Source organism: Zea mays, chromosome 4 (assembly GCF_902167145.1).
Source record: "Zea mays cultivar B73 chromosome 4, Zm-B73-REFERENCE-NAM-5.0, whole genome shotgun sequence".
Lineage (NCBI taxonomy): Eukaryota > Viridiplantae > Streptophyta > Magnoliopsida > Poales > Poaceae > Zea > Zea mays.
The window spans coordinates 71,391,713-71,418,087 of NC_050099.1; positions in this window are offsets into that span (position 1 = coordinate 71,391,713).

The following is a 26,375-nucleotide window of genomic DNA, read 5'->3' on the forward strand; positions in this document are numbered from 1 at the left end:
TTGTGTGTGTTGCTTCCCTCCCTTACTCCGTATTTCTTTGTGAATCTCAAGTGTAAGGGCGAGAGACTCCAAGTTGTGGAGATTCCTCGCAAACGGGATATTGAAAGGAAAAGCATAACACTGTGGTATTCAAGTTGATCATTGGATCACTTGAGAGGAGTTGAGTGCAACTCTCGTCCGTTGGGACGCCACAACGTGGAGTAGGCAAGTGTTGTACTTGGCCGAACCACTGGATAAACCACTGTGTCTTCTCTGTGTTGATCTTTTGTGGTTTTGTGTTTTGTTGAGACTCATCTCTAGCCACTTGGCGATCATTGTTGCTAACACTTAACAAGTTTTTGTGGCTATAAGTTTAAGTTTCACAGGATCACCTATTCACCCCCCCTCTAGGTGCTCTCAGAGATAACACGAGCCGTGTTTCCCTCTTGTGGTCCATCTTGCGCCAACCCATCTGGGCAGGGGCACGCAGCGACAAAATTCACTGGTCGGTCCGGTTGACGGTCCCCAGGGGTCCGAAACGCCGACAACTATCATGCCGAAGCTCCCTTGCACATAGCTTCGGCTCTGCGTCAACCTTCGTATTCTTCGTGCTTCTCACACTGTGGTTCTGATCCGAGTCCGAAGGTACCTGTTCATGTATTACACTCCAGAAACATTGTTAAATCATGTTTTTGAGGACCTTCGGAAGACGAAGGCCCCCAACAGCTGGGCTGGGCTTAACGAGCCGAATTCTGTTTTCTATTTTTCTCCGAATTTCTAATTGCTTTTCTTTTTATTTTCTCTATGGATTTCAAATCAAATTCAAACCAAACTCAAATTCAAACCAATTCAAACATGTGCATCAAACAAAAGAATAATTTAGGGCTCAACATGATGCAACATTTCATGACTCACATAGGTTTTGACAAAATAAATAATTAATCCCTCACCTAATTGACATAACTCTAATCGAAAGGAAGATAGAGGAAGTCTATAGAGGGATAAGAGGTAACACCTGAATTTGGTAGGCATTTAGAGAAGAAATTTTATACCCCCAAATTCAGGGTGTTACACCCACCTTAGGGAGGAGTACTGTGTTTGTACGACTGGCGAAACCTAACGGACAGCTACACACCAGGAGAATCTTTGTAAAGGCTATGTAGTGAATCCCTAGCCATTCACCTCGCTAGTGAAGATCGGGTCTTGCAAACCCAAGCTTGAGAGGGATCACGACTCATGGGTAAAGTGTGCAACGTCTGCAGAGTGTCAAAAATTGGTATATCAGTCATGCTCACGGTTAAGAGCAGCCTTGGGACCTTCTTTGATTAGAGATACTTTGGATTCATTTGTGTTGATGGTTTAATGATGATGGCTATGATTATGATATTTGGTACTTTCCTCTTGGAGGAAGTGCTCTCTTTTGGGAATATTAACTTGGGTTCTATGATAAAACTTGGCTTCTATTAATGATAAATACCTGACCAACTAAAAGCAAATGCTTTGAGCTTAACCCCACATACAACTAGTCCACTTCAATCAAACGGGACATTTGCTGAAGACATTGATGTGTACTCAACCTTGCTTAAACACCAAACACCAGGTTGTCCCTATTGTAACCATTGCTCAGGAGAAGATGAAGGAAATGCGAAGGATTTCCAGGAGTTTCAGGACTTTGAGGAATTTTAATCTAGTTTAACGACAAACCTCCAGTCGGCTGCCAGTGAAGGCCTTATCATACTATGTTTCATTTAGCACCTTGATTTATGTTTAAGTTAATGACTATATGGATGTTTTGGGCATCATGATGTAATAAAGTTATAATTATCTCCACTATTATTTGAGCATTGTGTGATGATGTTCAATTATGTAATCGATGTGTACGTGAATTTCTGATCCTAGCACGTGTATGGTTCACATTCGGTTTACCTTCTAAAACTAAGTGTGACAGGTTGTCGGACATAAAAGATGTGCGGGCCACGAGTGACCATTACAACCGTTAACGGTTACAAATGCCGACAGCCCTTTATGGCCATCGGACATAACCTATTTCCGACGGTGGCCATCAGAAATAGCGCTATTTCCGACCAGTTAAGACCGAGGGACGGCTGCCGTCGGATATAAGCCAAAGGCCATCAGAAATAACATATTTCCAACGGTTTAGGCTTTATTTCTGACTCCTTTGGCAGTCGGAAAGTTTTTGTTTTACTGTTGTGGTATGCTAGCAGTTTACATTTGCTAACATCAAAATATTTTGAATACTATTATAAAAGAGCAGTTATTTGCCATAAGATAATGCACTAGTTATTTGTTTATATCTTAGTTTGTTTTAGAGAGAGATCGGAAAATATCTTTTTATTTTTGTCTTCAACCTTTAGGCCAACCACCATTATTGTGGCCCCCTCCGCTGGCTCTCACTCCTCGCCGAGCACAACATACGTGTGCTCTCCCGTGTTGCACTTCTAGACCCGTAGTCGTGAGCTCGCCTACACGACTGATACTACCTCTGCATCCTCTCTAGCCATCGATCAGATGCTCCTCCTGCTCTCGCGTTTGTTCCACCACTCAATGTCACCTTCTTTATAGCAAACGACGCAAGCAACAAGAATAACGCTTCCCCATTAGTCGATGTCGCACCTTGGGATATACCCAAACCTGCTGCATCTGACCAACGATGGCAAAATGAAGAGCCCAGCCCCGACCACGGAGCTCTCCTTTAGCATGCACTGGAAAGGTCACCACCATCGTCCGTGTCACTTCGGCACCCTCTCAGTGTCGCGCTCATCATCCACCACGTTATCTGCATCTTCGACCTCGTCCTCGTCCAATTCAGCATGGTGGCCATGTTAGACGGAGAACACTGCCTTTGCCGCTGCTCCGGTGCTCCCTTAGGGCCTGTTTGTTTTAGCTTATAGATTATATATAATCTGAATTATAATCTAAATTATATAATCTAGATTATAATCTAGATATATTATAATCTACATGTTATTGTTTGGTAGTCTAGATTATATAAATGTAGATTATTCATAAAGACAAGAGTACCCTTGTTTGTTTATTTGAGGTGAGGAAATAATGATGGCATATATTGTAATTTCTATTTACATAACCATAGGTAGTGGGTCTTTTACCAAAATAATCTCAAATAAGCTACTCTTGAGAAGATTATGAGATTATCATAATCTAGACTTTAGATTATATAATTTGAACTCATAATCTAGGTGTTTATTTACATGTTGGATTATTTGTGCTGAATTATATAATCTAGAGAGATTATAATCCAAAATAAATAGGGCCTTAGTCCCATCCCGTCACATTTTCTCCTAATGGTTCCCCTTGCATTGTCGCATCTAGTGAGTAGTGACCCTTCCTCTACCTCTGTCGTCATACTGCAGCTATCCACCATGCCCGGGATGACTGAGAGATCCATTCCAATTGGAGGAGACTCCTTGTGAGGTGAGGACATAACATCTACTGATATGACTATAAAACTTAAAAGCATGATAAGATTGTTTCTACGTTGGTATAATAAGCAGGAGATCCATTCCAAGGCTGCCATGTCAACATTTGTCTAGGAAACAACGTAGACAGAGTTTCATTCCCATGAAACTCTTATTTCCCATGAAACTCTCTCATATCTCTTTATTAAAGTGCATGCCATGTCATCTTGTTTTCTTATGTGGCATGTTATTTAATGAGATTGAAACATCCATGAAACTCACACTGAGAATGACCTAATACACCATGCACAAGACCAATCTTGAAGTGCAAGCCCATGGAAACCTAAAATTCCATTCATGTCACACCCGGGTTTTAGGGGCACCAAGACCCGGGCGCGAACATAATCACCAGGTGTGCTGGGACTAAGTCTCACACATATGATGAATCATGGCACAGGATCGAATGTCACATCTTTACTACATAATAAGAGTTTTATACAAAATAAATAAATAATTACATTATAAGGAGACAACGGTCCAGCAACCCAAAGTTGACTGGGAGACGACGGCCTAGACCTCTCACGAACTCGTCACAGCATCCTCCATGCGCCTCATCCTGCGGTACCTGTTCTTGACCTGTGGGGTGTGAGACAGCAAGAGTGAGCTCACATACGTTCATTGCTCAACAAGTTGTGGGGAATAATGTGCATGAACTCGCCAAAGATGGGAGCTCATGTGAAGTGTAAGGCTTACCAACGGAGATGGTTGAAGCTGAGCATTGCTTTTAAAGTTGGTCAAAATTTTATTAGCAATTACTAAGTATAAGTAAATACCAACCCAATTAAGCAGTAGAACAAAAATAACAACCTCACCTGTGATGCAATGCATATGACAAATTGAGTTTAAGTTCCATAATTTAATCATGTGAGTGTCCGAGCTGCTCATGACCGTGAGCACGGCTAGTATACCAGTTTTACACTCTGCAAAGGTTGCGCATCTTTACCCACAAGTCATGTTACTCATCTGCCAAGGGATCGCGACTTCCCATACACCTCTACCGAGGAGGCGAGGCAGGGTAACACTACGAAGCCTTTACAAAGTTCCACTAGCTTCAGAAAACCCGCTACAGTTTATAGGAAGCTCCAATGCAGGAATCCCTTGCAGGACCGCCATCGCAGCAAAATCCTCCCGAGGGCCTCCCTACACTGACCACTCCCCTACTGCCCTTGCCCCTTTCGGGTAAGGTAGTCCTCCACTAGCTTTCCTAATTAATCAGTCAAGGGCGTCCCATTATACCCTTGTGGTAGCACTGTTTTCTCGGGTGGTCGCTCTATGTTCCAATTAACATAATGATCTTATCATGAACAGTGATAATAAACAGATAATAAAAGTGTGATCATGAATAATGTATCTTCATACCCAAAACCACATAAAGCACTAGCAAGTACTACCCAAAAAGTTCAGTGGTAAACAAGGTATAAAGATAATCAAACTAGGGTAACCTATTGGGTCCCATCAAAATTAACCTATGCAGATCATTATGATTAATTAGAACATGAGTGGGTAAAAAGAAGTGATCAAGGGCACAACTTGCCTGGCACTTAAGATTCCAGGTACCAACTTGCTCTTCAGATGACACGTGTCCTCACTGCTAAACGTAGCAATACAGACAAACATATATAGGCAAAATTAACAACACACCAAACATAAGAATAAACCGCGTAAGAATATTCTACACGTCATAATGAAATCGTAGGAACAAGAATCACTAAATTTGGTTTTACGGTTATTAAATTATGAATTTCCGAAGTTATTGAGTACCTATAATAGCATAACTCATGTGAATAATTTTAGTTCAAGTTTCATGGCTAAACAAATTTACTAAGTGATAAACAATATTAAAACAAAATTAATTCCACTGGAATGAATTAATTTAGAGTTAAAATGAATTAAATATAAATTAAACAAGTTTCAAGATTTATTTTTATACTAAAAATTCAATTTCTAAGATTAATTATCTAGTTTTCTCTTTTATCTTGACTGCGCGTCATTTACTAAGAAGCTCGAGGTTTAATTCGCAAAATATACCAGACTCAGCCCTAACACGAGGTGGACGGCGGGTTGATTTTAATTAACTTCAGGGGCTCTTCTGAAAAACCACCCAGGCGAAAGGGTATGAATGAGTTTCAGTCGTCCGATCCAATCTCAACGGCCCAGAACAGCCCGAGCCCACAGCTACCCTGGTTTTAATCTCACCCGTGGATCCATCAATCAACGGCCAAAGGAATGCCTCATATACTGATCTAACCTTCCCCGCCCACATCAGATCGGACGGCCAGAGCGCTTCTTCCCCGACCGAGGCCGAGTAGCGAAATGCCCATGCCGTTGGCGGAGGTGCGCTCACCGGTGACAGGCTTCTCCCTCCCTGGTGGGTCTACGCGTGGTAAACAGGATGCAGAGGGATTGAAGGGACCTTACCAGTGTCGATTCCATCTTGAGTTCCTTCCGCGGAGGGTGCAATCAAGCGGCACCAACTTCATCAATTACAGCTTAGATTCAAGCACCGGCTGCACCATGGCCACCACTACTTCATCCACCCCGCCGTCACGTATGAGCCCAGCTGTTCACGGTGAAAACGCGACCACAACGACCCCGCGGCATCCGCGGCCGCCGCGCGGATCTTGGTGCTCTGTTGGGCAGAGTCGGCTACCGCGGAAGCAGGAGATGAAGAGGGGAGGTCACGGCTAGATTATATAGGCAGAGGCGGGCGGAGACAGGCTTGACCGCATAACGAATCGCTACAAATTTGCACAAATCGTAACAACCCAGGCGGCCCAGTGGATACGGTGGTTGCAGAAGTGTCCGTGCGATTCGAGCACCAGGATCAGATTCACCCGATGCAGGACCATGAGTTGTAACGCAGGGTTGAGATGCACTTGAGTTTAGGCGGTAGTGCAAGATCCCATTGATTTCATGCTCAAGCCCCCGACAGCCTAGAGGTAGAAGAGGTACCTGACAACGGTGTCCCACCCATAGTGAAACATCTCAAGCCAGTACGTGTACCAGGGCGTCGGTGACCATCTGAGTGGCTGCTCACGATGGATCTAATCTCAACTCCGGCTCCGTTTGTTACGCAGGTGCTGCTGGAAGTTAGCTTGCTTATGTCACCCATGATGATACGATGATGTCATTTTCGGCAAGGGAATAAAGAAAGGGGAAAAATAATGCATGGCAAGGACGTGTGGGCTGGTTTGCCAAAGAGATGGCCCAACGGATGGAGATTTTTTTCTTTTTCTCATTTCTATTATAGTTGCTAATTCTATTTTCAGATTTGAACTCAAAAGTTAAATCACTTTTAATCTAAGTTGGAGTTTTAACTTCAATCCATATGCACAAACAAAAACCCTAGCATGATATAAAAGGTCTAACTTTATTATTTATCATTTTATTCATGTATATAAATGCTTCTATTTATATATGTAAGCCAATATGAATAGTCTTATGTAATAACTGATCCACTTAAATAAAGGAAAATCTTTATTACAAATCATTTTAATTTAAATCTTTTCTAGAGAGTTTTCCTAAACTCCAAAATAGCATTTTGGGCGTTACAAATTCTACCCCCCTTAAAAATATTCTCGTCCTCGAGATTTGTAAGAAAATAGATATAGAAAGCCAAATGTTTGGTTTTAGCTTCGAGTTTTTTTTCCAAGTGGTTTTAAGCACAACTGTTTTCTATATGTTTTTTTTGTCATTAAATAAGGAAATGATTAGGAACACATGGGTATACTATGTTTAGCTATTAGGCAGAAGTAGAGAAGGTTGCTGTAATAAGGATTAGGGCAAAGAAAGATTCCATTATGGATGGTGGATCTTGACTCATCTGGTGATTCCGTTTTGCCCTTTGAAGACTTGAGTTGGTGCTTATCCTCCCTTGACGTGGTTGGTCTTCTTTGGCCCACGATCCTGGAGTTGCCATCCGAGTTGAGGACATATGGCTAAGGGCATATAGTTAGGATAGCTAGGGTATATGAGGTAGTTAGGTTTAAATATAGTTTTACTTTGTTTTTGGGATATCTGGATTAGGCAACCTATGATGTGGGTTTGGTTGTTGTTTAGGGACGAGTTAGTCCAAGGTATTAATTTAGGGTAAGATATGTTTATAGAATTAGGGCCTAATTTATGTCGCCAACTTTATGTAACTTATTTAAGTAACTCAGTTTGGATTATATCATATTAGATTAGATGGGATCTAGATCAGATTGGTATAACTAGTTTGGACTAGATAAGATCTAATTAATTTGGATTGGATCATGAGTGTTACTCTAGGAGGGGATATGCAAAGTGTTTAGGATAAGATGGAAGGATAAGATAGAATCTTTTTAAGGTAAGATGGGTCTATAAGATAGATCTACTTGTTTTTTTGTATGGGTGATAATCTATCTTTCTAACTATATTCTTATGTTTGTATGTATTTGGATGTAATTGTGGACATTACTCCATAACTCATCACACTCAATCAAAGATCCAAATCAGACAAGTATCATAAGAACAAAACATTCAAGTGCATAGATACCTATAAAAAATAGTTTTGTTTTTGTTCCTAAGATTAGGTCTCCTATTCCTAAAAGTCACTTTAGGTACGGGATTTCAAAGTGTGAAATCCACATTTGTCTTTAGAAAAGAAAAGATAAGAGTAATCAGAGTAAAGCGGAAATAGATGAGAAAAGATTAAGAAAAGTTTAGATAAGAATCATGGTAGCAAAGGTAAGTAGACAATGGTTGTCCAGTTCTATCTAGGTTTCGTCCTACAGTCAACATTCCTCTGATACCACTTCTGTCACACCCGGGTTTTAGGGGCACCAAGACCCGGGCGCGAACATAATCACCAGGTGTGCTGGGACCAAGTCTCACACATATGATGAATCATGGCACATGATCGAATGTCACATCTTTACTACATAATAAGAGTTTTATACAAAATAAATAAATAATTACATAATAAGGAGACAACGGTCTAGCAACCCAAAGTTGACTGGGAGACGACAGCCTAGACCTCTCACGAACTCGTCACAGCATCCTCCATGCGCCTCATCCTGCGGTACCTGTTCTTGACCTGTGGGGGGGTGTGAGACAGCAAGAGTGAGCGCACATACGTTCATTGCTCAACAAGTTGTGGGGAATAATGTGCATGAACTCGCCAAAGATGGGAGCTCATGTGAAGTGTAAGGCTTACCAACGGAGATGGTTGAAGCTGAGCATTGCTTTTAAAGTTGGTCAAAATTTTATTAGCAATTACTAAGTATAAGTAAATACCAACCCAATTAAGCAGTAGAACAAAAATAACAACCTCACCTGCGATGCAATGCATATGACAAATTGAGTTTAAGTTCCATAATTTAATCATGTGAGTGTCCGAGCTGCTCATGACCGTGAGCACGGCTAGTATACCAGTTTTACACTCTGCAGAGGTTGCGCATCTTTACCCACAAGTCATGTTACCCATCTGCCAAGGGATCGCGACTTCCCATACACCTCTACCGAGGAGGCGAGGCAGGGTAACACTACGAGGCCTTTACAAAGTTCCACTAGCTTCAGAAAACCCGCTACAGTTTATAGGAAGCTCCAATGCAGGAATCCCTTGCAGGACCGCCATCGCAGCAAAATCCTCCCGAGGGCCACCCTACACTGACCACTCCCCTACTGCCCTTGCCCCTTTCGGGTAAGGTAGTCCTCCACTAGCTTTCCTAATTAATCAGCCAAGGGCGTCCCATTATACCCTTGTGGTAGCACTGTTTTCCTGGGTGGTCGCTCCATGTTCCAATTAACATAATGATCTTATCATGAACAGTGATAATAAACAGATAATAAAAGTGTGATCATGAATAATGTATCTTCATACCCAAAACCACATAAAGCACTAGCAAGTACTACCCAAAAAGTTCAGTGGTAAACAAGGTATAAAGATAATCAAACTAGGGTAACCTATTGGGTCCCATCAAAATTAACCTATGCAGATCATTATGATTAATTAGAACATGAGTGGGTAAAAAGAAGTGATCAAGGGCACAACTTGCCTGGCACTTAAGATTCTAGGTACCAACTTGCTCTTCAGATGACACGTGTCCTCACTGCTAAACGTAGCAATACAGACAAACACATATAGGCAAAATTAACAACACACCAAACATAAGAATAAACCGCGTAAGAATGTTCTACACGTCATAATGAAATCGTAGGAACAAGAATCACTAAATTTGGTTTTACGGTTATTAAATTATGAATTTCCGAAGTTATTGAGTACCTATAATAGCATAACTCATGTGAATAATTTTAGTTCAAGTTTCATGGCTAAACAAATTTACTAAGTGATAAACAATATTAAAACAAAATTAATTCCACTGGAATGAATTAATTTGGAGTTAAAATGAATTAAATATAAATTAAACAAGTTTCAAGATTTATTTTTATACTAAAAATTCAATTTCTAAGATTAATTATCTAGTTTTCTCTTTTATCTGGACTGCGCGTCATTTACTAAGAAGCTCGAGGTTTAATTCGCAAAATATACCAGACTCAGCCCTAACACGAGGTGGACGGCGGGTTGATTTTAATTAACTTTAGGGGCTCTTCGGAAAAACCACCCAAGCGAAAGGGTATGAATGAGTTTCAGTCGTCCGATCCAATCTCAACGGCCCAGAACAGCCCGAGCCCATAGCTACCCTGGTTTTAATCTCACCCGTGGATCCATCAATCAACGGCCAAAGGAATGCCTCATATACTGATCTAACCTTCCCCGCCCACATCAGATCGGACGGCCAGAGCGCTTCTTCCCCGACCGAGGCCGAGTAGCGAAATGCCCATGCCGTTGGCGGAGGTGCGCTCGCCGGTGACAGGCTTCTCCCTCCCTGGTGGGTCTACGCGTGGTAAACAGGATGTAGAGGGATTGAAGGGACCTTACCAGTGTCGATTCCATCTTGAGTTCCTTCCGCGGAGGGTGCAATCAAGCGGCACCAACTTCATCAATTATAGCTTAGATTCAAGCATCGGCTGCACCATGGCCACCACTACTTCATCCACCCCGCCGTCACGTATGAGCCCAGCTGTTCACGGTGAAAACGCGACCACAACGACCCCGCGGCATCCGCGGCCGCCGCGCGGATCTTGGTGCTCTGTTGGGCGGAGTCGGCTACCGCGGAAGCAGGAGATGAAGAGGGGAGGTCACGGCTAGATTATATAGGCAGAGGCGGGCGGAGACAGGCTTGACCGCATAACGAATCGCTACAAATTTGCACAAATCGTAACAACCCAGGCGACCCAGTGGATACGGTGGTTGCAGAAGTGTCCGTGCGATTCGAGCACCAGGATCAGATTCACCCGATGCAGGACCATGAGTTGTAACGCAGGGTTGAGATGCACTTGAGTTTAGGCGATAGTGCAAGATCCCATTGATTTCATGCTCAAGCCCCCGACAGCCTAGAGGTAGAAGAGGTACCTGACAACGGTGGCCCACCCATAGCGAAACATCTCAAGCCAGTACGTGTACCAGGGCGTCGGTGACCATCTAAGTGGCTGCTCACGATGGATCTTATCTCAACTCCGGCTCCGTTTGTTACGCAGGTGCTGCTGGAAGTTAGCTTGCTTATGTCACCCATGATGATACGATGATGTCATTTTCGGCAAGGGAATAAAGAAAGGGGGAAAATAATGCATGGCAAGGACGTGTGGGCTGGTTTGCCAAAGAGATGGCCCAACGGATGGAGATTTTTTTCTTTTTCTCATTTCTATTATAGTTGCTAATTCTATTTTCAGATTTGAACTCAAAAGTTAAATCACTTTTAATCTAAGTTGGAGTTTTAACTTCAATCCATATGCACAAACAAAAACCCTAGCATGATATAAAAGGTCTAACTTTATTATTTATCATTTTATTCATGTATATAAATGCTTCTATTTATATATGTAAGCCAATATGAATAGTCTTATGTAATAACTGATCCACTTAAATAATGGAAAATATTTATTACAAAACATTTTAATTTAAATCTTTTCTAGAGAGTTTTCCTAAACTCCAAAATAGCATTTTGGGCGTTACAATTCACTGGTAGCTTGGCAACACATTAAGAAGAGAATAACTCATCCACATCAAAATGTGCTTGAGATCAATGAAAACTTGATGAAAATATAGCTTGTTTATAGGCTTCCAAATAGATCTAGTTAAATATCTAAGAGAAAAGTCTTCAAATCTTCATGATGAGTTATGATTGTTTTTGATGTACAACATCATCGCCTTAGGCATGAGAACCAGCCTTGGGTTCTTGACCTCAGTTGGAAAATGCCCCAACCATAATGCCAAGGACATCTTCTTCCTTTGCCACAACTTTACTAGTGTAGCGTGCACATCCAAATTAAGTCAGAAACCTAATTCGAGTTCATCTCCGACTCTAGGAGTTGTATGTATTAAAATGATGATGGCTAGGTCCACATATGAACTATGTTTTTGATATTCTACCTATGGATAGAAAGCTAAGAAGATAAGGTTTCACATGAAACTAATTCCATGATAAACTTTCTTCAGAATCAATGGGAATCATCAAAATAAGTGAACATTCAGAATTTATCAGGGTGTTGTGTCACTGTCTTTTGGGTTGTTGGGCCTTATAACATGTAAAGACTTATTAGGAATATACTCAGTTTGTAAAGCTCTATATTCATGAGCTTAATCATATATACTCGGTAGACATTGTCTAAGTTAGGGTTTGATGGTTTCGTTTTAGATCTAGCAGTCTCCAAACATTAGCTATAATCAGTTTATAAAGCCCTATATTCATGAGCTTAATCATATATTCACACTTATCACTTTACACAACTTGTCTTTTATCTTTTCTTGTTTGTTTTCTTTGATTGCAATAGGGATTAAACTTCTCAGTGAGGTCAAACAGATTGTGACATAATTGACAACTAGAGAAGATGTGGTGCTAAGTTTATAGAACTTATATTTTTTAAGATTTAAAGCTAGATCAGTGTGTCAAGACTCCATCAAATCGATAATTATTCAGACCTGATAGAAAATCAAGCACTCATTCTCATCAGATGAGTATCTGAAGATTGGTAGGTGTTGGGTGTGGCAGAACCTCCTAAGTTATCGGGCCCACATGCACCTGTCCTTCTATCAAAGACCTCAGACTGCTATGCAGGTGCACCAGATAACTCAACAGGATCTGTCCGAGTGCCCCAAGGACCCCGGATAAACCACTTACAACCAGGATCGCGAGATTAAGTAACACAAATCACACACACCAATATTTTTGCAGCGGAAATCTTATTACCAAATTTTACAAGTTACAAAAATTTTACATTATTTTATCGGAGTGATTACAAAGTATAAGTTTGAAATATATGCTAGCTCAAGTGACCATCCTTAATAAGAAGTATAGAAGAAGTACTTAGACTTATAAGAAGGCCGAGCCCACTAGCACTTAACATCATCATCAGCAGCACAAAACTATAACCTGAAAAACAACAGGGAATAAAACCCTGAGTACGGAATTACTCAACAAGACTTACCTGGCTAAAGAAAAGACTCTCAAGGGTATGCTGGCTAGAGGGATTCAAGGTATGGCTTATCAAGAATCAAAGACTCTGTTTTGCACAAAAGCTTACTATGAGTGGATCCTTAAAATCCATTTTTACTTGTCAAGTTAAGTAAAATTACCTGCATCTAGAGTTCTTTCTAACCTAGTTCAATCACTTGACTTATACTAGCCAATTTCTTATCAACCCTTCTTATTCACTGGAATGCTACGTGTAAGTCAGTGACCAACTCTTCATGTCCGCGAAGTTACAGCGATCCGAATCGATTATACTCAGCTGAGGATCTCCAATCACACGACATATGTAGCACTTAATCCTTGCATATGTCAACTCGCCACCGGGGTTCTTAAGACCAGATCAGGTTCACACCAACCGAGAGCACAGATACACCATCGTCCAGCCTCTTGCCACGGAGGGTACACGCTACTCTCGCCATCTCTCCACTCCCATTGCGTGTTATCTTATTCTGGTATTAGTCTGCCCGATGCAATGCTTACCCATGACAAGGCATGTGACCAGTTAAAGGGTCCTCGGTCAGCAGGCCTACATCGACAAGGTCCTTAATCGACTCAGACGGAGACACTACACCGAGACTCCTTTCTCGTGCAAGTCAACCGCCCGGTCTCAGCTTTATTATTTTCAACCCAAATTTTGGTACCTGGCAGAGGTACATCTTTTCCGATGTTGAACCCATCAAGGCCTTGATGGATCCACCATCACAAGTTTTTCTTTTTGAAAACATTCCCACCCACTGAAGCATCACTTTTGTTTGAAAACAAAACATTTTTGTTTGCTAAAGCAAAGCTAAGCATCATAAAATTCTTTTTCAAAAGGGGTATCAAGGAAGGGCAATCAATTTTCCAAGGAAGTAAATGCATCAACGGTTTAGCACACAACTCCTATCACCTAATGCATCAAACAAGGTGATAAAGATTTTAAAACAACAAGGAGGTGGCGAATGCACCGAGGCTTGCCTGAATAACACTAGGTTAGTTTTGTTAGGTGACATCCACTTCACGATCAACCTTTATTCCGATACTCGCTCCATTATCCACCTTCAGGTTTGTCCATCTGCATCATCCTGTGGATTAGCCCGCGCTTGGGGTCGACTTGGCTCATCTTCCGCATCACGCGATTATTTATCGTACCTCATGAGATGCACGATGCACATGTATGAGCACGAGTATAATATAGATAATCTACACTAAAAGGATGCAACACTTAAAACCAAGCATTAAGCATCATGGATATCACAGCAGGGCATCGACTACATCCATTAACCAAATTGACATAATAACACTAGAACATCTATTTTTATTCCTAGCTTTTTATTAACTCTTTAAACTGTGTATCTTAATTACTTGATTTACCGATTTATCTAAATCGATCATCACAATATACGCATGCTAAATTAATAACATTTATTATGACCAACAATTCTATTTAATCTATTTATAGACTTAATTGACTGGAATACGAATTAACTTACCCTTATGACATCCGACTTGAAACCATGAAATCGACGACGCCTTTCAGCTCAGCATTTCACCGAAATAGGGTGAGTGCTGTGTTGAATCGCGCTTCTTTTTTGTCCACATCGAGAATTCTCCAGCCGCGTACTGATTTATTTTCTTCTACGCCTAATCTTCATAGATCTTGGCATAGACGAGGATGACAATCGACGACTTGCTCGAGCTTTTGTCGAGCGCTTGGCAGGTGCCACACGAACTTCACGCTGCTAGCTTCGTCTTCACCCGATTCTTGGGATTTCTTGGGGATGCACGAAACAACGACGATATTCGATTGAAGTCTTCGACCGAGCACTTGATAAGCGATGCACACGGATCTCGCTTATTTTTGCCTAAAGTTCGGGATTCGGGGTTCGACGACACCGGCGAGGTCAGCCGACGAAGGAAAACAAGGAACACGATGGTCAGTCGGTGAGCTGACAAGTTCGAATAGGGACAGCTGACGTAAGGACCATGACGAATATGAAATCGATGACCGACCAAGATGCGATTGGTGAGTTGAGCGAGCTGGGCACGGTGACTTGAGGAAGCTGCACGCGCGCACGGACTCAGAGAGATCCGGAGATGGGCGGATCGACATAGTGGAGCAGGGCGCGCAGCGAGTTGAAGAACGACGGTGAGGTCGCGGCTCAGGCGATTAGGGGCAGGAGCCGACCACGGTGAGCAACTGAGAACGGCTGCTCAGCGCATGAATCAGCCGACCCCGACTGCGCCATCCAGTGGCCGCGACGCAGGGGTTGAGCAGGAGGGAGCTGCGGTGAGGGAACAGAGAGAATCGCGCGCACGGCCGGAACAGAGACGGTGAGCTCGCGCACACAAAAAGCAGAGTGCAGAGGAGCTTCGACGGTGGCGGCTTGGGAGCTCCGGCAATGGGGGATGGGCGAGCCAGGCACACGACAGAGGGACTCGGCTGAGCTTGTGCTTGAGTAGGCAGGGCGAGCGCAGAGGCAAGCAGGGAGGGAAGTCCGAGCTGGAGCTGCGATGGTGAGGCTCCACGGCGAGCCGGGCGAGCAGGGGAATAAGCAGTGGGCGCAGCAACAGAATTGAAGGTGAGCGCGTGCAGGGAGGACTCCAGAGCGTGCGGCGAATAGAGAGCTCGCGGCCTGCGCGAGGGGCTTGGCGCGCAACCATGGCGAGCAGGGGAGCAGGGCGAGCTGAGGGGCGCGACTGTCAGCCCCTGTACTCAGGATACCAGTGAGCACGAGCAAGACATGCAGAATGGGCGAGCGCCAAGGGAGATGGGCCGCCGCGCCAAGAAGGCCCAGTGTTCGCTTTGCCGGCCCAGAGTGGCGTAGTTAACTATAGCTTTCTTATATGTTGTAAGGGAGGAGAGTTGGAACTTGTCATGTAAGAAACATCTATCCGAATACCCTAATCTATCTCGGGGGAACGTTCCCAGTTCCTCCGTATCCCTCTCTCCCTCTTCTCCAGTTCGTGTGTGTGTTCCTGTTAGCAGACTGGTTGCTAACAATTGGTATCAAAGGTCCCACGATCGCTGAGCCTGGAGCCAGTGCACCACTACACGAGAGGAGCACGGATGGCCGGGGCGGCGGATCTGAGCATCGCCACCGCGTTGGAAGAATAGTCCAAGTCGTTGAAAGCTCAGGCCAAATCGCTCGACTCCACCCAGAAAATCCTACAGCGCATCTGCGACCGCTTCGACGCCCAGGATGCGCGCTACCGCGTCCTGGAAGCATCCGTGGCCAGCCAGGTGGCGGATCTGGCGTCACTCCGCGTCGGGGAAGGCGAGGCAGTGTCCAACCTGCGGGCGGATCTGGAGCACCATGTGTCGTCGCGGGTGGCGGAGATCGAGTCCTCCGTGTGGGACCGCATCGACGCCATTGCCGCGGACGCCAGCACCCGGGTGGCTGCGCTGGAGAACGTCCACGCGGTGTTCGAAAGCTAGCGGCTCCGGATCGAGAACTCCGTCGACTCGGTGCACGCCGAACTCTCCAAGGTCGCCAAGCTGCTCGAGCGCGGGGCGATGACGGAGTCAGAAGCCTCTCCGGGCATCCTTGGTGTCCATCAAGCGGCGGTGGGGCGCCAGTCGGCATCCGCGACGAACGCCGCAGGCCCTAATGGGCACCGCGCTGCACAACCGGCACGGGAGGTGGGTGTTGGGTATGTCTACGCCCATACCCAACACCAACTCCCGGACAATGGTACGCCCAGTGATCCCTACGCCCAGTTCGTTCCACATACTCATGCTATTGGGGAAAACAGGGTCCACAATCACTACAATCCTTACCACACCGAGGGTACTGTTGGTGACCATTTACCCACTCCTCCCTCCCTGGGTCACTTGCCCAAGCTCAACTTCCCTCCATTCGACGGAGACAACCCCAAATTATGGCAGGCTAGGTGTGTCGACTACTTTTACATGTATGTCGTCCACCCTAGTGTATGGATTACTGTTTCTACCATGACCTTTTCTGGCCCCGCAGCGCGGTGGTTACAGTCTGTTAAACCCACACTGTTCTCTATGTCTTGGGAGCAGTTCTGTCAACTTCTTCTGGACCGCTTTGGCAAACAAGAGCACGAAATTCTTATCCGTAGGTTATTCCACATCAAGCAAACCACCACTGTCACTGCATACATTGATCAGTTTGCCCAATTGCTAGACCAACTCCGTGCCTATCAGACTATCACAGACCCCCTATATTATACTATGAAATTTCTTGATGGCTTGAAAGATGACATTAAGTCTGTTGTAATGATTCAACGCCCCAAAGATTTGGATACTGCCTTCGTTCTCGCTCAATTGCAGGAGGAGGTGGGGGATACGACCAAGAAGAAGGAGTTACGCAAGTGGGATCTGTCTTCGCCATTCAGACCTTATTCCAAGGGCCCCATGCCCTTGCCACTGCCACCAAACAAGCTGTCGTCGTCACCTGCAGCTGTCAATGACAAGTTGGGGCTGGTTCCTGCCAAGCAGCATTCAACAACTGACGAACGATTGTCCAACCTGTATGCTTATCGCAAGGCTCAGGGACTCTGCTACAAATGTGGGTTGTCTTATTCCAGAGGTCACAAGTGCCCAGATGTTGTGCAGCTACATTTGGTCGAGGAACTTTGGCAACAGATGGATCTGGGTGACTCGGATGATCAACAGGTCGCTGACGAAGCTGAGCTCCACAACCTACTGCTTTCTTAGTCTGCTGCAGGCCTAAAAGTTTCTTCCAAGACGATGAAGTTCAGAGGTTCTATACAGGGTCTAGAATTATTAATCCTCCTGGATTCAGGCAGTTCACATACTTTTCTGACTGCTTCAGTGGCAACACAACTTACGGGTTGCTCGCCGGTAGATGTCCCAATGCCAGTACAGGTGGCCAATGGTCATAACTTGCTCTGTTCTTCTGAATTACGGGAGACGGTATGGTTCCTCAACGAGTATCAGTTCTAGTCTACACTGAAAATTTTACCACTGACCACGTACGATATGGTGGTCGGCATGGATTGGTTCGAGTTGCATAGTCCTATGTTTGTTCACTGGTTGGATAAGTGGCTCACTATTCCCTACCGAGGGTCCATCATCAAGCTCTTGGGACTTCAAGCAAGTTCATCACAGTGTGCTGTCATGGAGCTTTGCCACATTGCCACTCTGCCAGACAAAGACAATCAGCTCGTTCAAGATTTACCTGAAGCGTTGCAACACCTTATTGCTCGTTTCTCCCATGTGTTTGCTCTGTCGCAAGGGCTTCCACCCGCCAGAGACTGTGATCACCACATTCCTCTTCTGCCAGGCGTCAGACCTGTACAAATCCGACCATACCGTTACGCCCCAGCCCTCAAAACTGAAATAGAAAAACAGGTAGCTGAGATGCTCCAATCTGGTATTATTGAACGCAGCAAAAGTGATTTTTCCAGCTCAGTGATCCTAGTGAGGAAGAAGGATAACACATACCGGTTCTGCGTCGATTACAGGCACATTAATGCTATCACGGCAAAGACAAAATTCCTAGTTCCCATCATAGATGAATTTCTGGATGAATTGCATGGGGCAGTGTGGTTCTCCACCTTAGACCTCCGAGCTAGTTTCCACCAAATTCGGCTTGCCCCGGAAGACCAACACAAGTCAGCGTTCCAAACCCATCATGGACACTTTGAGTTCAAGGTGATGGCCTTTGGTCTGTCCGGAGCTCCAGCTACCTTTCAAGGCGCAATGAACCGAACCTTGGGTCCACTACTGCGTTCATGTGTGCTTGTCTTCTTCGACGACATCCTCGTATATAGTCCTACTTGGGAGGATCATCTTCACCACCTGGAACAAGTCCTGCAGTTGTTGTCCACAGACCAGTGGCAAGTGAGGCTCTCCAAGTGTTCATTCGCCAAGCAACAAATCCATTATTTGGGCCACGTAATATCCAACAGGGGTGTGGCCACCGACCCCTCTAAGGTTGCTGCTGTCACCACTTGGCCCCAACCCACTGATTGCAAACAATTACGTGGCTTCCTGGGACTTGTTGGTTACTACCGTAAGTTTGTACGACATTTTGGAGTCATCGCCAAAACACTTACCAGCCTTCTCAAGAAGAACACGTCGTTTGTCTGGACGGGAGAACATGAGCAATCCTTTCAGGCACTGAAGACTGCTTTGTCCACGACACCGGTTCTCGCTCTCCCGGATTTTTCCAAACAGTTTGCTATCGAGACTGATGCTTCTGGCAAGGGCATAGGTGCAGTTCTTACACAGGAAGGACATCCTCTTGCGTTCGTCAGTAAGGCACTCAACACCAAGACTCAAGGCCTCTCAACTTACGAAAAGGAATACATTGCAGTTCTGTTGGCAGTGAACAAGTGGAGACCTTATCTTCAACACTCGGAATTCATTATTTTCTCGGACCAACGCAGTCTGTCTCACCTGTCCGAACAACGGCTCCATACCCCTTGGCAGCAGCGCGTCTTCACCAAGCTGCTCGGTCTTCAGTACAGAATTGTGTACAAAGGAGTGGATAACGGTGCAGCAGACGCATTGTCTCGCCGCCCCCAAGAAGGTCTCGAAGTATTCCATGTGTCGGCTGCTAGTCCACAATGGCTGTCCAAGGTGGTTCAGGGTTACAGTCAGGACAATAAGGCCCAGTCTTTGCTCACTGAATTGTCACTCCACCCTACGACCGAGGGACCCTACTCGCTGCATCAAGGGTTGATCCGCTACAAGGGCCGTGTCTGGCTGGGCAACAATTTGTCTCTCCAGCAGCAGGTCATGTCTGCCCTCCACGATAGTGCTCTAGGCGGTCACTCATGTTTCCCGGTCACATATCGCCGCGTCAAGCAGTTGTTTTCCTGGCCTGGTCTTAAGAAAACAGTAAAGGACTATGTTACCTCATGCTCCATTTGCCAGCAGGCCAAGTCAGATAGAGCCAAGTATCCTGGCCTTCTCCAACCCTTACCAGTACCGGAACACGCCTGGCAGGTAGTTTCCTTGGATTTCATTGAGGGTCTTCCGCGTTCTGGTAATGCTGATTGTATTCTAGTGGTGGTGGATACCTTCAGTAAATATGCCCACTTTATTGGATTGCTCCATCCGTTCACAGCTCTTAAAGTGGCACAAATCTTCATCGCTCACGTGTATAAATTGCACGGGTTGCCCAAGGCGCTTGTGTCAGACAGAGACATAATTTTTACAAGTACTCTCTGGCAGGAACTGTTTCGCCTTTCAGACACACAACTCCAAATGAGCACAGCATATCATCCTCAAAGTGATGGACAAACCGAGCGGGTCAACCAATGTCTCGAAACATTTCTCCGCAGTTTTGTCCATTCCTGTCCGAACAAGTGGAGCGCCTGGTTACCACAGGCTGAATTCTGGTACAATACTTGCCCTCATTCTTCCTTGGGCATGTCTCCATTCGAGGTACTGTATGGGCGGGCGCCTCGTCACTTGGGAATACTTCCTGCAGATGCGATCACCAGCTCTGACCTGTCCGAATGTGAGAGCACCTAGAGGGGGGGTGAATAGGTGATCCTGTACAAACTTAAACTTATAGCCACAAAACTTGTTTAGGCGTTAGCACAGTTTATGCCAAGTGGCTAGAGAGGAGTCAAAACACAATAACCGCAAGAATCCAATCACAGAGATGACACAGTGGTTATCCCGTGGTTCGGCCAAGTACAAAACTTGCCTACTCCACGTTGTGGCGTCCCAACGGACGAGAGTTGCACTCAACTCCTCTCAAGTGATCCAATGATCAACTTGAATACCACGGTGTTCTTGCTTTTCTTTTCTCAATCCCGTTTGCGAGGAATCTCCACAACTTGGAGCCTCTCGCCCTTACAAAAGATGTTCACAGAGAATCACAGAGGAAGGGAGGGATTAGCAACTCACACACGACACAAAGATCACAGCGAATACGCACACACAAGACCCAGACTTGAGCTCAAAAGACTAGCACACTAGAACGGAGCTCAAATCACTAGAATGTCGAACAAGTGCGCGAGATTGATGTGTGAGTGATCAAGAGTGCTCAAGGAATGCTTGGTGTTCTTCTCCATGCGCCTAGGGGTCCCTTTTATAGCCCCAAGGCAGCTAGGAGCCGTTGAGAACAATTCTGGAAGGCCATCCTTGCCTTCTGTCGTCGGGCGCACCGGACAGTCCGGTGCACACCGGACACTGTCCGGTGCCCGATTTATTTCCATAAACAGCGCATCCGACCGTTGCTGTCTGTTGTAGATCCGGGCGCCGTTAGCGCACCGGACATGTCCGGTGCACACCGGACAGTCCGGTGCCCCATTCCGACCGTTGGCTCGGCCACGTGTCGCGCGCCGATCGCGCGGCCGACCGTTGGCCCGGCCGACCGTTGGCTCACCGGACAGTCCGGTGCACACCGGACAGTCCGGTGAATTTTAGCCGAAGTCGCCGGAGAAAAACCCGAGAGCGGCTGGTTTGCTCCGCGCTGGTCTGGCGCACCGGACACTGTCCGGTGCACACCGGACAGTCCGGTGCCCCAGCCCGAAGCAGCCCTCCACTCCTCTTCTTCTTCCTGTTTCTAACACTTAGACAAGAATATTAGTACACAAACCAATGTATTAAGGCTTAGAAACATACCTTAACTTGTGATTTGCACTTTGTTCATCCATGGGCATATTTTCACATTTAAGCACTTGTGTTTGCACTCAATCACCAAAATACTTAGAAATGGCCCAAAGGCACATTTCCCTTTCAATCTCCCCCTTTTTGGTGATTTATGCCAACACAACATAAAGCAAGTGGAACAAGTGCAAAATCACTTCAAATAAAAACTCAAATTGGTTTTGATCAATTTTGGCATATATGGATCATTCTTTGCCACCACTTGGTTTGTTTTTGCAAATCAAACTCAAATCTCTATTTCTATGTCAAACACACATGTTGAGGCATAAAGAGAGTCATTCCAAAAGAGATTGATCAAAGAGTTCAAAAACTCCCCCTATTTCCCATAATCAACACTTCTCCCCACATGGAGCCAACTTTTGACAATAGAGACAATAAGAGATAATAAAAGCTTTTGACAAAACAAAAACTCTATTCTACTATTTTCAAAATCTCTCAAGTGGTAGCTGATCCATTTATCACTTTGGCCTTTATTTTCTCCCCCTTTGGCATCAAGCACCAAAACAGGATCAATCTTGGCCTTTTAACCCCATTGCCTCACCAAAATCTTCAATTAAGAGTACAAAGGCAATAAGATCTTAGAGATGAACTTGGAATAAGTTACCCTCTCATCGGAGTGCAGTGGAAGTCTTGCATGGTCCAAGTTCACCTTTCCCTTTCAATTCACCTTCGAGACTAAATCAAGCAAACTCAAGCAAATGGTTAGTCTCAAAGGGTCAAGTTGTAACACATCTCCCCCTAAACATGTGCATCACTTTGCAACGGACTTGTGAGGTCCAGGGAGTGTTTGTACAACTTGAGCACCACAATAAGCGACAAAGTGCAGAATGAACCTGATCAAATGCATAAACACATGTATGCTACAATTCAATCCAGGTTCCGTGAATCTAAGACATTTAGCTCACTACGCAACCTGCAAAAGGTCTTCTCATCTAGAGGCTTAGTGAAGATATCGGCTAGCTAGTTCTCGGTGCTAACATGAAACACTTCGATATCTCGCTTTTGCTGGTGGTCTCTCAAAAAGTGATGCCGGATGTCTATGTGCTTTGTGCGGCTGTGTTCAACAGGATTTTCCGCCATGCGGATAGCACTCTCATTATCACACAGGAGTGGGACTTTGCTCAGATTGTAGCCAAAGTCCCTGAGGGTTTGCCTCATCCAAAGTAGTTGCGCGCAACACTGTCCTGCGGCAACATACTCGGCCTCAGCGGTGGATAGGGCAACGGAAGTTTGTTTCTTAGAGTTCCACGACACCAGGGACCTTCCTAAGAATTGGCACGTCCCCGATGTGCTCTTCCTATCGACCTTACATCCAGCATAGTCGGAATCTGAGTATCCAACTAAGTCAAAGGTAGACCCCTTTGGATACCAGAGCCCGAAGCAAGGCGTAGCAACCAAATATCTAAGAATTCGCTTCACCGCCACTAAGTGACACTCCTTAGGATCGGATTGAAATCTAGCACACATGCATACGCTAAGCATAATGTCCGGTCTACTAGCACATAAATAAAGCAAAGAACCTATCATTGACCGGTATGCTTTTTGATCAACGGACTTACCTCCTTTGTTGAGGTCGGTGTGTCCGTCGGTTCCCATCGGCGTCTTTGCGGGCTTGGCGTCCTTCATCCCAAACCGCTTTAGTAGATCTTGCGTGTACTTCGTTTGGGAGATGAAGGTGTCGTCCTTGAGTTGCTTCACTTGGAACCCAAGGAAGTAGTTCAACTCGCCCATCATCGACATCTCGAATTTCTGCGTCATCACCCTGCTAAACTCTTCACAAGACTTTTGGTTAGTTGAACCAAATATTATGTCGTCGACATAAATTTGGCACACAAACAAATCACCATCACATGTCTTTGTAAAAAGAGTTGGATCGGCTTTCCCAACCTTGAAAGCATTAACAATTAAGAAATCTCTAAGGCATTCATACCATGCTCTTGGGGCTTGCTTAAGTCCATAGAGCGCCTTAGAGAGCTTACACACATGGTCGGGGTACCGTTCATCCTCAAAGCCAGGGGGTTGCTCTACGTACACCTCCTCCTTGATTGGCCCATTGAGGAAAGCGCTCTTCACATCCATTTGGTACAACCTGAAAGAATGGTGAGCGGCATATGCTAGCAAAATACGAATGGACTCTAGCCTAGCCACAGGAGCAAAAGTCTCCTCAAAGTCCAAACCTGCGACTTGGGCATAACCTTTTGCCACAAGTCGAGCCTTGTTCCTCGTCACCACCCCGTGCTCGTCCTGTTTGTTGCGGAACACCCACTTGGTTCCCACAACATTTTGCTTCGGACGAGGCACCAGTGTCCAAACTTCATTGCGCTTGAAGTTGTTTAGCTCCTCTTGCATGGCCAACACCCAGTCCGGATCTAGCAAGGCCTCTTCTACCCTGAAAGGCTCAATAGAAGAGACAAAAGAGTAATGTTCACAAAAATTAACTAATCGAGACCGAGTAGTTACTCCCTTGCTAATGTCACCCAGAATTTGGTCGACGGGATGATCCCTTTGGATCGTCGCTCGAACTTGGGTTGGAGGTGCCGGTTGCGCTTCTTCCTCTATCACGTGATCATCTTGTGCTCCCCCTTGATCACACGCCTCCTTTTGATGAACCTGTTCATTGTCTTGAGTCGGGGGATGCACCATAATTGAGGAAGAGGGTTGATCTTGCTCATCTTGTTCCTGTGGCCGCACTTCTCCAATCGCCATGGTGCGTATGGCAGCCGTTGGAACGTCTTCTTCATCTGCATCATCACAATCAACAACTTGCTCTCTTGGAGAGCCATTAGTCTCATCAAATACAATGTCGCTAGAGACTTCAACCAAACCCGATGATTTGTTGAAGACTCTATACGCCTTTGTATTTGAGTCATAACCTAACAAAAACCCTTCTACAGCTTTGGGAGCAAACTTAGAATTTCTACCCTTCTTCACTAGAATGTAGCATTTACTCCCAAATACACGAAAGTACGATACATTGGGTTTGTTACCGGTTAGTAGCTCATACGACGTCTTCTTGAGGAGGCGATGAAGGTAGACCCTGTTGATGGCGTGGCAAGCAGTGTTAATGGCTTCCGTCCAAAAGCACTCGGGGGTCTTGAACTCTCCTAGCATCGTCCTCGCCATGTCGATGAGCGTCCTGTTCTTCCTCTCTACCACACCATTTTGCTGTGGTGTGTAGGGAGCGGAGAACTCGTGCTTGATCCCTTCCTCTTCAAGGAACTCCTCCACTTGAAGGTTCTTGAACTCGGACCCGTTGTCGCTCCTTATCTTCTTCACCTTGAGCTCAAACTCATTTTGAGCTCTCCTGAGGAAGCGCTTGAGGGTCCCTTGGGTTTCAGACTTATCCTGCAAAAAGAACACCCAAGTGAAGCGGGAAAAGTCATCAACAATAACTAGACCATACTTACTTCCTCCTATACTCAGATAGGCGACGGGTCCGAAGAGGTCCATATGCAGCAGCTCCAGGGGTCTTGAAGTGGTCATCACATTCTTGCTGTGATGTGCTCCTCCCACTTGTTTGCCTGCTTGACAAGCTGCACAAGGTCTATCTTTTTCGAATTGAACATTAGTTAGACCTATCACGTGTTCTCCCTTTAGAAGCTTGTGAAGGTTCTTCATCCCCACATGTGCTAAGCGGCGATGCCACAGCCAGCCCATGCTAGTCTTAGCTATTAAGCATGCATCTAGACCGGCCTCTTCTTTTGCAAAATCAACTAAATAAAGTTTGTCGTCTAATACACCCTTAAAAGCTAGTGAACCATCACTTCTTCTAAAGACAGACACATCTACATTTGTAAATAGACAGTTATATCCCATATTGCATAATTGACTCACAGATAGCAGATTATATCCAAGAGACTCAACTAAAAACACATTGGATATGGAGTGCTCATTGGAAATTGCAATTTTACCTAAACCTTTTACCTTGCCTTGATTCCCATCACCGAATGTTGGGGACTTGTTCTCAAATGCTTCGAATTAAGAACAAGGCAACACGGAAAATGTTAAGTATTAAGGTCCTTCGTCCTTCATAACGATATATCCCTTCGGGATATATAGCATCTCGGACGAAGGTTACAAAGAACATACCTTCGTAAGCATAACAATGAAGAATAAAGCATTCACATAAATCATGAAATAAACATGTAAATATTATCATAGAATTATCTCTACTTGTATTAACGAATATAAATGACTTTGAAGTACAAATGTACCTTCGGTCTTGCGGAAGGCGAAAAGTACGAATGTGATGCGAAGGCAAAAAGCAGGTTCGCGTGAACAGTACAGAGGTACTGTTCATCTATTTATAGACACAGGTCGCAGCCTGTGACAAATTACAATTATGCCCCTTGCGGAAGTTTACAACATTGACTCGGACATACATGTATAAAAAGGTCATTCTGCCTCTATGTCGGTTTAAAACGCCGAAGCTCCATGAAAAGGGACCTTCGGCCATCTCTTAGAAACGACTTTGGCCGAAGCTGCTTCTTCGTGTGAGACCTTCGGCGTACCGAAGCACGACCCCAACAGTAGCCCCTTTCGCGGTGCTAGATCGTTCTTCGTAACGAGCTTGGCCCGTGAAAAAAAACCTCTTCAGCTTCGGGAAGCCGAAGGTCCAAAAAACACCTTCCCTGAGCTCGTTGCGGAGAAACGATCCGACTTCCGAGCGCGTGCCAGGCCCACTTTGTAGAGTTACTGTTTGGTCTTTTCGGTCCACTGCACAGCGGGTATGAGTTACTGCGCGCC